Raw genomic sequence first — 14008 nt, forward strand, 5'->3', positions numbered from 1 at the left:
TGTTTGTCTGAAGGATACACCCCCACAAACAAACTTGTCTGTAACCTAAAGCTAAATAATTGCTTTTCTTGTCTGTATTTGCCTCTTTCTTATTGTCATCTTATTCACCAGAACTTAATGTAAGTAGATTTCTTAGAATTGAGATATTTATTGATTTTGTATTTGTCATCCTTAGAAATGTTAATTAAATATTTTATATTGATAATATAAATGTATGTACAATGTGTGCATGTATGTATTTTAGGGTGTGAAAGGGCTGTGCTTTGTATATGAAAGTTTCTGTGTCATCATGGTAAATATGTCCATTTAGAGAAAAAAAAAAACCTAACAAACCTCTCTATAACATTTTGCCTTAATTTTTTCACTGAATATTCTTTCACTGCTTCTTCATATTACCATGGTTTTTTTATATTACTTTAATAAAAGTATTTGAAAGAATTTTTTTTCTACATGATTTATATTTTTTCTTTAAATTTCTTAGAATTGGGATGTAAAAAACATGTGATTTCCCACACAGATATATTCTTTGTTTGTATTAGTACCACAAGATATTACACTCAGAATAGGGGAATTTTGTTAAATCATATTTTGTGTAACTCCCATAAAAGAGAGAAGTATAGTGAACGTTTATAATTATATACACTTTATTATTATATGTATTTCTGATGATAGAGAACCACCCAATTTTGACTGGATATTAGTGAGATAAAAATCTTCCACTTAAAATTTTACATGTTTGAATGAGAGAGTTTTCTACAGACCATTCTGGCTATTCTGGCTTTGTGTGGTTTATACCTTGTTTCTCCTGCATGGTCCATATGCTGCCAGGTCCCAGAGTATATGTTATTATTGTGACATAGCTGCTGGCTTTATGTCTTGACATTGTATGAGCTGTTATAGTGGGTAATATAAAAAACTTGGGAGCTGTTCTTAGGCTGAGATAGCTATAAGTAACTAATCTATACATAATATTGGTTGCAAAGCACATAAGTATTTTCCAATAATCCAAAATTACAAGTATTCTCAACTCAAATATGCCTTAGGCAGATCCTCCAAATGCCCATGGCTACTCCAATGCCACCAACACTAGACGAAATGTAATGGATAAGAAATAAGAATAAAAAGATGTTATCTGTTGCTGTAAAACATATCACCCTCAAAACTTAGTGGCTTGAAACAAACATTATCATTTATTATGTCACGGTTTCTGTGGGTCAAGAATTCAAACAAGGCACAGAAGTGATGGCTTATCTCTGCTCCATGATGTCAAGGTTTCAGCTGGAAGATTTAAGAATTGGGCTGGAGAATCAACTTCCATGTTGGCTCATTCATATTGGGGGCAATTTGGTGCCAACAAATTGGTTTCTCTACACATGGGTCTCTAAACAGGGCTGCCTGAGTGTCATTATATTGTGGCTGGTTTCCCTCTGAGCAATCCAAGAGTACAAGGTAGAAGCAGCAATGTCTTTTATGACTTGCTCTCAGAAGTCACACCCATTCATTTATGGTTGCAGAGGTAGACTTTTATTCATTATAAAAAAGAGCACATGGGAATAAATACCAAGAGATAAGGATCATTGATGTTATGGAGTCAATGTTTGTGTTTCCCCAAATTGCTATGTTGAAGTTCTAACCTCCATGGGATGGTACAGTATTAGGAGATTGGGCCTTTGGGAGGTGACTCGGTTTGGATGAAGTCATAAGAATGGGGCCATGATGGGATTAGTGTCCTTACAAGAAGAGGAAGAGAGACCAGAGCGCTCTCTCTTTCCACCATGTGAGAAGGTGGCTATCTGCAAGCCAGATCTCCCTAGGAACTGAATCTGGCTGGCACCTTGATCCTAGGCTTTCCAGCCCCCAGAACTAAGAGAAATAAATGTTGTTTAAGCAACTTGGTCTTTTGAATTTTGTTATAGCAGCTGGGGGAGACTAAGACATTTGGGAACCACCTTGGAAGCTGGCCAACAAAGGAGATGTGATAATTGTAAACAACTAAAATTAAATTTTCTCATGTTGACATATTCAAACAATTATATTACCATGTGACCACATTGTTATTGTTTCTACCAGAGCTTTAGAAGGGGGAACTAAGAAACTGAAACATAAGGTTTATTTGTTTCTTTTCTGAAAGTTTGCCTTTGTGCTGCTATTCAGACCAATTCCCTCAAAATTCTCACTCCTTGAATAGAGTTTCTCACATACAGCAAACTCTATTTTTATTTCTACCATAAGCCTGAGATGCAGGGAAGTTCAGGGTTAGTATTAATAATGAGATGCCATAAATTGGTTTACACCATTGAGGTCAATTTTAAAAGAATACCACAGATAGCCTGAAAGGAGAAAAGAAGTTGGAAGATGGTGGCCTAGAGCTTGAGGCTGGGTGACTGGAAGTCCAAAAGGGCAGTCCAGTTTGTGACTGTGAACCTCAGATCTTGTTTTGAACATTATGGCACATGCTGCTAATTATCCTCTAGAATCCATTCTCCTGATCTTGCTTTTAGAATGGAAGACTTACCCTATAAACTACCTGCCACTTTTATCAAAGCACTTGGTTTTTTGGCTACAGATACCACATTGCACCACTCCCTTGCAGATACGTGTGTGCTTAAGTTCTAGCCAAAGGAACATGAGGAGAAGTGATGTGTGTAACATGATGTCATTTCCTTTAAGGAATGTTTGCTAGTTCTCCACTTCCTTTCTTTTTTCCTTTCTTCCTTTGGGGAAGGAATGGAGAGAGTCACATTGGATTCTGGTATGGAAGCCACATGTTGATAAAAGAACCACCCTCTCAGCTCTAGAACTCTCACCTCTGGACTGTTTTGTGAGAGGGAGAGAGAAAACTACCTTCTGGTTTATTTAACCCATGAAAATTTGAAGTTTCTTTGTTACAGCTCTTTAGACTGACCCTTCAAATAGTAAAGTAACAAGTTAAAGAATCATTACCGGGCTTCCCTGGTGGCGCAGTGGTTGAGAGTCCGCCTGCCGATGCAGGGGACACGGGTTCACGCCCCGGTCCGGGAAGATCCCACATGCCGCGGAGGGGCTGGGCCCGTGAGCCATGGCCGCTGAGCCTGCGCGTCCGGAGCCTGTGCTCCGCAACGGGAGAGGCCACAACAGTGAGAGGCCCGCATACCGGAAAAAAAAAAAAAAAGACTCATTACCCTTCACAGAAACATTTTTTTCTTCATTGACCAGACACTTGATGGAAAAAGACCCCAAACTCAGGTTGGAATAATCCACAAATCTCCTCTGTGTTCCCATGCTCTGTCCTGGCCTTGTAGAAGTAGTCTTTTCTCAGCAGCATCCTCTGAATGTGAAAAGACTATAAGAGTGATTATTTCACTCCTGATGTCTCCTCTCTGCAGATATGTGATTGAGTGCTTTGCCTGTGAAATTCTCATGGTGGGCATTTTTGCTATTTTCTCCTGCTCACCTGCTTTTTTTTCCTTTGGATGGGTCAAACCTTGTAGTGGAAGCAAACCTGTCAGCATGTGTGGGTGACAAGAGTGAGGTGAGAAGTGGATGTATGGTCTGAGGTTACAGGAAATGGTTGTTTATGTAGCCTTATTAGTACTCAAGGGATTGCAACGTGAGTGTTAAATTCAAATGTTCTGACTCACTATTCCCTTGAGAGAAAGACCTCAGAAAACACAGGTGTGCCGTCTACTGAGCTGGTGGTTTCCTTTACAGTTCATCCCTGTAGAAATAAACTTTGACATTCTACCCCAGGGGTTGCAAAGTTTTGCCTCCCAAAGAGACCCCTGGGGTGATGTGTATTTTAGAAACCTCAGACATGAACTTGTATTTAGGTGGTATTTACCTTGAGAGACACCCTCCTTCCTTCCTTCCTTCCTTCCTTCCTTCCTTCCTTCCTCCCCCCTGTTAAAATGTAAGATACTTGAGACCAAAAATTGATTCAGTTTTATTCAATGACTATTATATTCATAGACAAGAACAGTGCCTGAGCGATCATAATTGTCTAATACATATTTACTGAGTAAATGAATGAACTCTTCTTGAGGAATTAACAGTACTAAATTTTACAATGAATCCTAGAAGTCTAGAACTAGGAGAGACTTTATTGATAATTGAATATGTCCAATTTAATAGGTAAATAATTGAGTAATCAAGTTGCAAGATCCTTCCTTCCTTCCTTCCTTCCTTCCTTCCTCCCCCCTGTTAAAATGTAAGATACTTGAGACCAAAAATTGATTCAGTTTTATTCAATGACTATTATATTCATAGACAAGAACAGTGCCTGAGCGATCATAATTGTCTAATACATATTTACTGAGTAAATGAATGAACTCTTCTTGAGGAATTAACAGTACTAAATTTTACAATGAATCCTAGAAGTCTAGAACTAGGAGAGACTTTATTGATAATTGAATATGTCCAATTTAATAGGTAAATAATTGAGTAATCAAGTTGCAAGATTGAGAATATTTGAAACGTTGGCTTTTCTACTTATACATCCTGTGATTATATAAAGTGATTTATTCCAAATATCCAACCATTTATTCTCAGGGACCAAGAAGTACCATATTATAATCCATTTGGAGTCAATGACCAAGTGACAATTGTCACTGTGTACCAGATTTTCTCTCTGCTAAAACTAATTAGTCAATGGGGTCAAAGATAAACTTTTCTAATGACATAGTAACTCTCAGGGGATTTCAATAAAGGTGAGATAGAACATTTTTGCTGTTAAACATTAAGCTCTGTGGCTAGTAAATCAGGAGTTGGCACACTGCAGTCCATGAACCAAAGGTGGTCCATGCGTTTTTGTAAGTAAAGCTTTATTGGAACAAAATAATACCTATTCATTTATGTATTGTCTATGGCTGCTTTATATTACAAAGGCAGAACTGAGTAGTTACTTCAGAGACAGAATGTCCCTCAAAGCCTAAAATATTTACTTTTTTGGCCCTTAAATTTTTTGTCCACCCCTGTAAGTAAACTAGTGTCCCTGCAACCTCCCTGCCCCAACCCTTATCCACACCCCACGAATGTATATCAAGTTATTAAAATATGGAACTTTCTCATTGAGAAATTTAAAAAATACATACTACCTTATCCAAAGGCAGAATTATGCTTCCTTTTAACCATTGTATCTAATGCAAATCATATTTTTTAGGAGGATTCTGACACATGAAGATGCTTCACAAGAAAACTTAAAAAATAACATTGAAACAACTAGAGATCCAATTATAGGTCATGGGGAACAGTCTGTTGGTTGTCCCCAATATTTATATTTCATTTTTTCTCTTTAGTCATTGGAACTTTTAATTTTAGCTGGATAGGTAGCCATCCTGCTGAAACTGTGTTTTTCTAGCATCTTTTGAAGCTTGGGACATATCCTTATGTTCTGGCCCATGATATTTGTGCAGAGGGAATGTGGGCAGTTCCTGCACCCTGACTTCCCTTTTCTCTCTCCACTTCCCACTGACAGGAATGCAGATACAACAATGGAATTTGAAGCCACCAACTTAGACAATGTGATGGAAGCTTCTTGTTGAGGTTGGCAGAGCAACAGGAAAGGAAGGCGGGGTCCTCACCACTGTAGATCTATCACGTGGGTCTAGGACTGTTGACTAGTATGTCCTAAACTAGTATGGTGCTAGAAGAATAAATAATTATTTAGGCACTGTTATTTTCCAATCTTTGATACAATAGTTGAACCATATACTATTTGGGTAATAATTACAGTATTAAAAATTCTCATTCAAGTATAAAACACCAAATAGCATGTAAAATGACTCCCTGTATCACTGAAACATATTCTTACACATTTTATGAGAGAAATCTAAGTTTGGAGAAAGAAGTGCGTAGAATACCACATAAACCGGATGGAACTTGAGAGTGATTGCAAAGCAGAGTCTAGGACAGATGTATTGAAATCCTGACCTAAAGACTGAAGAAAATGAAAATATGGGCAATTTGGTGTCTTTTAGGGTTTTGATTTTTTTTTTTTTGTCACTAGTCATTTAATAGTGATAACAAGTGCAAGACCAGTACCATTTATTGAGTATATACAGTGGTATAAGGCTGTGCGAAAGACACTTTATAGTTAACATCATTTTTAGTTTTCCAACATCTCACTTCTAAATTATAGAAATTGAGACTATCAACATTTGCGTTGCCAGGGAAACACATTCACTGAGCAGCATGAGTGAGATTTATTTTCAGTCTTTGTTTGCTCCCAAGACTGTAATATTTGCAATCAATTGTGCTGATCTCACATAGTCAGTCTTCTTTCATGTCAACACCCCATAAAGTGTTTTGAAATCTCTCAGTTTTTCTTCATAAGAAAATGCAACAGGGATCCATGAGAAACAGTTTGAAGTTGGCTACCCTTACCCAACTCCTGTTTTCATGTTACATGGTCATTAAGCCCTGATTTCTTTTATTAGTATTAATTCAGAATTACCAGATTCTGAAGGAGATGAACACTCTAATCCCATGTGAGTATGGAAATTATAGTAATTAATCAAAAATGTGAGGTAAATTTTTTTCCTAACCTTACAGATGGGGAAAGAAAAGAAAAGAGATGCTAAAAAACTTTCTCAAATTTACAAAGGAAGGACTGGTCAGAGCCCCTATTCAGATCAAAGTCAGTATGTTTCTGATGAAAAAATGCTACTTGGGTGGTCCCCAATGAACCAGATCTTCTGGTATTCACTCTCTTGTGTAGTTTCCTCCCACATTGAGCTTGGCCATGAATTTCGCTTTGGTGTAATGCCAGTATAAAGTAAGCTGAGGCTTGGTATGTGTTTGTGCAGTGGGTCCTGTCCTTTTGAATTGCTAGCTCTTGGGACACTCTCTCTCAGAACCCAGGTGTCATTCTGAGGGAAGTCCAACTAGCCATGTGGAAAGACCATATGGAGGAAATTCCAGGCCCAAGCTGAATTCCAGGCCATCCTCCCAGGGGACAGCCAGCACCAACTTGCCAGCCATGTGCATGAGCAAGTATGATTGAAAGTAGATCTGCTGGCCAGAGTCAAACTGTCCCATTGGATGCTACAAGGAGCAAAGCCTGGAGCCCTAACCAAATCCCTGAATTATCAGCAAATAAATGCTGTTTTTCTATGTTTAGATCCCTAAGTTTGGGGTGATTTGTTTTCCAGCAATAGATAACCAAACCTTTCTGATGACTTTTTCCACTATATTGCAACGCCCTGGTTCACAGGCAAAATGGCCAAGGTTTTCCATACCAATATCCCATCAACACCTTACCTTTATAGGTCTAGAAAAGCATTAAACCTGATAACATGCGTTTTATGTGTTGTTTTATAAGAAAATAATGTAATTCACTCACTGACATTAAGATTCATTCCTGTGTCTCTCTATCATGATGGTAGGAAAAGGTCCCAGAGGCTCCAAAGGAGCCAAGTGGGCACGAGGTTGAATCTGCCCTCCAATCTGGGGCTTTGGCCAAGTCACTGAACCTGTCTGATCATGTGTTTGCACATTTCTAAACTGCAAAAGATGATCACTCTCAGCTTATAAGGAGGATCAATACAAATGTGTGTGGATGGTTCTAGCATCATATTTGTCCTATAGAAGGTCCTTAATATATGGTAGCTGCTATCTCCACTTTTAAGTTATAACTAGTATCTTATAGTTTACTGTCTGCAAAGATATGCTCTCCTAGAACTGACCAGCTGTCTAAGATCTACAGTTTATGCCAGGGGGACAGGTTTATTGGTGTAAAGCTCTAGCTCTGATAACAAGAGACAAACGATGCAGCAGTTATTCTAGAAATAGGGAATAGAAGCCAGCCTGGCCAGTGAAACCTTCCTTAGCTTACCCGTTCTATGCAATGACCCGCTGCAACTTCAGAGCCTGGAAAAGTGAACGCCAAATTGGAGACTCCTCTTTAAAAACATTTTCCCCTCAATTACTCCTGCTCTGTCAATTCCATTCTGGCATAATTCAGCTCTCAAGATATGCAAATGATTTCCTCCTTCTTCTCCCTGAAGTGCTGCTGATAGATGGAAACTTTGGGAAGAAAATCCCTGAAGAGGTTTGACATCAGTGAAGTGGATAAAGACATCACTGGAGAACGGTGAAGAATTTGTGCAGGGGACACCCAACAGCCTCAGGATGGTGCATGAAATCACCGGTGATTGTGAAGTGAGATTTTGTGATTCCCTTTGCAAAGTGCTCCTCTTTAAACTCTCCATATTTAAAGGATGCTCTTTCTCTTTGCCAGGGAAGTTTAGGGAAAGAAGATACAGCAATGAATAATCAACGCACGCCTCACAGCATGGAATACTAGGAAATGATTGATGTGTGACAGCACTCACATGTCAGGTTCCCCTCCATGACATTAACATGCAACCTGCAAAAGAAACTCGACTTAAGATGCTCACAGATCAGAGCACAAAGAAAAAAATACATGTACGATACTTTCTACAAAGAGGGGACTTTAGCTCAACTTCTCTGGCAGGCAAGAAGAAAACAGGAAATCAAACATTAAATGTTGAAATGTTGGTGACAGCCTGAAGTGAGCAAAAAAAAAATAATATAGCACATATGGAGAGCTTAGTCTAAGACCATTACTGGGCCTGTCTGCTCCTTCCTTCCGTCTCCCTCACGACTTTGTGACAGGTTTGAATCAAAGGGGTTCTACCTTCATTAGGTCAAACCTAGGAATATGTTGTAAAAGTGTTCATTGTTCTATGCTGGGCTTTGGAGTGAGCTAGACAACTTATTGGAAAGTTGGGACTGAAATTCATAGAGTATATCAGTGAACCAGAGTGAGGAATGGGCCATGGTGACTGTTCCCCTGCAGAGGTCTGGAGGATACTTCTGTTTCTGTTGGGGAGTAGCGCAGAGTGTCAGTGACGTAGCTGGGATAAAAAATTAAAATAATGCCCCTAGGTTCTGATTCAAACAGGCTCCCAGAAGATAAGCCCAGCATTGCATAGAATGTCCTTGAAGGAAGAAGTTATGTGACAATTTGTTGGAAGGAGAGCAGCTTACAGATTGCTATTTTGTCTGAAGTATAGGCAGCTGAGGCTTTGCCGATTTATATTTAATTGACGTTTCTTTGCAGTGGATATAAAGGTAAATTGAACTGGATATAATAAATGTTTATTGAGCACCTGCTAAGTGCCTGGTGCTAGGATCAGCTCAAATAATACAGTGGTTATTGCAATGCAACCCCAAGAACAGAGGAGTTCTTGGTTACCGCAAAAGGTGGTTCACCTGGGCTTATCAACTGATCTGCAGCCAGGCTTCAAGGGCATGGTATTCTCCTGCCCACGCTGCCCCTGCTTTGATAGACTCTGGGACCCTTTCTGACACAGTCACTGCTATCCTCGTGAGCAGCACCATTAATGCAAGAGTCAGGATGCCAGTATGTCCCGTGCTCCACGGCCAAGTGGAAGAACAACAAGAGAATGCTTCTCCTTGTGTTTAATGAGCATTCTAAGCAGGACAGTTCATGTCTCATATTGTAAAGGGATTGATGGAGCAGCGTTACCAGCTTATACTTTTTGAATTGCCCCATCCCTTTACAACCATTCCCTCCTACTCCAAGTCCCAACACAGATCCTTGAGGTCAGGCTGAAGTCACGTGAGACTGTCAGAAACCACCTTGTGTTCAGAATCACTGATACACTCCAGCAACCAAGACTCAGCTCCAGAGCCAATCCCTTCATGCCTGGTTCCTTCTGTACTTTGAAATATTTCCCCTGATGTTTCTCTATCCCAGTCCTTGAATGGATGCACTCCTGGCAGATCCACCCAACAGATTGCTGTCAGATATGCTTAGATGTGTAAGTCGCCTAGTCATATCTAGGGTTCTTGATACAGAGATATTTGAGGAATATGTACTTTGAGTACTGTGTAGAAGGACTCTTTCTAACATCCACTTCTCTATGACCCTTGCCCACCTGTCTAACCTCATTTCCAATGTTTGTCCATATTTGTCCTACCTTCTATCCAACCTACCTGGACTGTGTGTCATGCACTGTTTTACTTCTGTGCATTTGCCTATGCTGTTCTTTATCACATGTCTTTTTCCCCTTTCTCTACCTGATAAGGACTTTTTTATCCTTTGAGAGTCAGTGGAAATGCTTCTCGATCTCATCATTGCTTCCATAGTTCTTTGTATATCACGGAGCTCATTATAGGCTAAGTATGTTTTTACTTGTTTATCCCCTTCTTTAAATTATGAGTTTCTCAAAAACAAAATCTGTCTTATTGTTTTATTCCTTATGCCCAGTACAGAATTTGACATGAGTAACTGCTTGATAGTTGTTGAATGGAAGTCAAGACAGATATTCACGTTTACCTTAAACAAAACAATAGCTGTAAATATTACCTGGAATTATCAATGATACTTGCCGAAAGAGATTGTCCCTCTCTCTTCTGGGAACTGCGTGAAGGAACATAAGGGGGGAATGCATGTTTACATTATTGATTTCAGTTCAGATAGAAGCCAGGGTCCAGAATGTGGGGCTTTATCTGACCCTTAAGAACAGCAAGGAAAGCAAAGGCAAAAATGACTGTAGTTATCTGTTTCTGAGCCCTGACCTCTTTGAAACTCCTTGGAGACTGTGCAAATGCCTCTTAGCAAATTATAATGTTGATAGCCTCTTTACATAAGTAAACTCAGAGTAAAAGCAGACATGTTATGTTGAAATAATCACGAGAAACTTCATTGCAATCTCTTGAGAAATGACCACAACTGTTGAACAAACAAACCACTAAAATGATAAATCAAAACACAACAGCACAAGGCAAAACTAATAACCAAGCTTTAACAGCATTTTCACAAGAACTAAGGTCTCGCTGAAGTTGTAGGACATGATAAAGGCAGATTCGAACGTCTCATGTGATTCTCCTGTTTTGACGGTGGTGGTTGGAAGTTCTGGGAGACTCATTTCTCCAAGACACGGTCTAGAAAGGATGGTGCTATTTGTGGTCTGGTTGGTGTGGGAAGCCAAATTCCTAGTTCTGAAGTCACCGAGACACTCACACTCAGAGCCTTAAACAAAAGTTTAGCTGTGCCTTTTCACATGTTTCTTCACAATCCCATCTTCAAATCGTGTCACTTATGTTCCTTAAATTGCAGATCATGCAATTTTGCTCAAGTGCCTTATATAGGAAAAAAGGAAAAGCACATTTCCATTTTTTTGCTAACCTTTTCTAAAGAGAAGAAATGAGGCTGTTTCTTAATTAAGTTTATGAGTCCTGATATTTGTCAATCATAAAACAAATATATGGATTCTCATCTTCTGCAACAAATGATTTCTTGGGTCTATGTAAAGTAATAGTTGCAGGTAAAGAATTGCTTTATTTTTAACAGTTTTTTTAAATGGAGAATTTCAAACATATACAAGAGAAGATATAGGTAGTAAATAAATGTGCATATAATCATCACACAGCTCAACAGTTATCAACTTATGACCAATTTAGCTTCTTCTCTCCCTCTACTCACTTTCCCCTTCACACACATATTATTTGAGGCAAATCTAAGACATATTCCACTCATAAATATTTCAGTATCTATGAGAGTTACTTTAAAATGAAACTTTTTTTTATTTCACTAGATTTAAAAAATAATCTTTAAGCACAAGAGAAAGATTGAACCAAATAAATTAAGTAGTCTACTTCCTGTCAGTAATATAGGAGGCCTATTTCTATTTCAATTGATGTTTCCATTCCATTTGATGTATCAATAGTTATCAAAAGAAAGAATTCTGAAATGAATTATTACCCTTAGATAACATGCTAAGTACCAAATAACCCTTATTCATTCCTGTTTTTTTTTTTTTTTTTTTTTTTTTTGCGGTACGCGGGCCTCTCACTGTTGTGGCCTCTCCCGTTGCGGAGCACAGGCTCCAGACGCGCAGGCTCAGCAGCCATGGCTCACGGGCCCAGCCGCTCCGCGGCATGTGGGATCTTCCCGGAACGGGGCACGAACCCGTGTCCCCTGCATCGGCAGGCGGACTCTCAACCACTGCGCCACCAAGGAAGCCCTTCATTCCTGTTTAACCTTTGCTTCTTTAACATTTTCCATTGACTGATTCATTAATTCAGTCATTCATAAAGGGTATACCGAGGACCTATTATGGACCAGGCACCAATGCATAATTCAGAGAACGCAGAGATTTATTAGGGCTTTTGCCGTCTGGGAACTTAGACCCTTGTTGGGGAGATAGACAAAAAGATAACTGCGATGCAGTGTGAGGACTACTGTGCTATCAGGAGCTGAGGACAAAGATTTAGGTACCATAGGTCTTATTCTCTTCCTTCTTTGCCTCCTTGAGTTAATAAGGGTTTTCATGAGTCCCTGGAAAGATGCATCTTAAGGGTATCTCCTTCGTGTTCCTGGCACTTCCCCCTGATTACCTAAAAGATAGTCAGACTTTCTGAGGATTTCATGAGAGAGGAAAATTACTCACTCCTCATGTTAGCAATTCCAAAGTATATAGTGTTTTTAGGCTCCTATAAATTTTATACAGTCTGATATGAATTCTCAACCTATTTCTGGTAGAAAACAACTATTCTTTCATTCTTTTTTAGAAGTTATGTACCTTAGTCTTAAGATAAGGCAAGTCTCCCAGGGAAAAACAAAAATAGCTCTTTTATGCCCAAGAAAGTGGAAAACGGGCACGGTGCTCCTATGACCTAGCATTTCTAACCTTCAAATTAGGGGCACACAGTTTTCACATGATAATGTTGTAGGCGGTGGTCAAAGGACAATTGTTTTCTCCCAGAAGAAACATCTGGGGATATTTGGGGAGAAAAGAAGAGAAACTTTTTGGGTTTTGGAGGAAGACAGCAGAATCTTGTGGGAGAAATCTTGGGTGGCGCCCAGGAGGAGAGGAGGGGAGAACCCACAGCAGGGAGACACCAGATCAAGGTACCAGCCTCACCTGAGGTCACAGGGCTCCAGGAGAAGTACTATGCCACGGAGCATTGCTGGTGTGTGCCCAGGGCCTGGACAAGACCAGAGACTCTCAACAGCTAACAATCTAACTTCCTGATTTTTTTTAAAAATAAAAAACCTGAAAAAACAAAAGAGTAAAGAGCTTAATGTAGCAAATATTCATAGACCCATGACTCAGAATGAAATAAAAACCAAATAAATGAAATAATAATTGCCATGTTCGCTTCATATATTTGTCTCCAAGATATGCAGCACATGTGCAACACATGTGTAACAATCGTGTAATATAGACGGAGACACTACAGGTGATGTTATCCATTCCTCTACTGATAATCATTTTAAAACTGTGAGTAAAATCACAACATGACAATTATCGACATCTTATATATCACTAGGTGCCAGTTGTGAGAGCTTCTTCAAGGCATCTTCCAAGCATGGGAATTGACTTCTGGCATAAACAGAATGCATATTTTTAACCTGTCTTCAAGTTTAAGGATTCTTTCCTCTGCATGTCCTGTCTATTGATGATTTGCTTAAAGGTACTCTTCATACCTGTTACTGTTTTTTAAAATTTTATTTGTAGCATTCCTTTTGATTCTTCCTTAGAATTTGTACTTCTTTCCTGATATTACCTATCTGGTCTTGCATATTGTCTACTTTTTCCACTGTATCTTTAAAATATTAATCGTAGTTATTTTAAATTCCCTGTCTGATGATTTCAACAGCTGTGTCAGATCTAAATCTCGTTCTGATGATTGATTTATCTCTTCAGATTGGTTCTTCTTGGCTTTTGGTATGTATTGTAACTTTTTGTTGAAAGCTGGGCATGTTTTATGGGATAACAGATACTGAGAATCTTTGATGTGAAGATTTGTATTATTCTAACTGGCAGTTAGGCTGTGCTTAACATTTGTTGTATCTATAGGCACCAGAAGCTTCAAATTTCTCTAGTAATCTTGCTTTTTGTCTCCCACCTTGGTTTTGATGCTTCCCTTTTTACTCTATCTTTCAACTGTATTTCACTGTTATTCTGGAGGCTTACTGGTATGGTAGTAGGATGTGGGGGAGGAGGTCATTCTGTAATATTCAGATTAAGTCTCA

Source organism: Physeter macrocephalus, chromosome 11 (assembly GCF_002837175.3).
Source record: "Physeter macrocephalus isolate SW-GA chromosome 11, ASM283717v5, whole genome shotgun sequence".
Classification (NCBI taxonomy): domain Eukaryota; kingdom Metazoa; phylum Chordata; class Mammalia; order Artiodactyla; family Physeteridae; genus Physeter; species Physeter macrocephalus.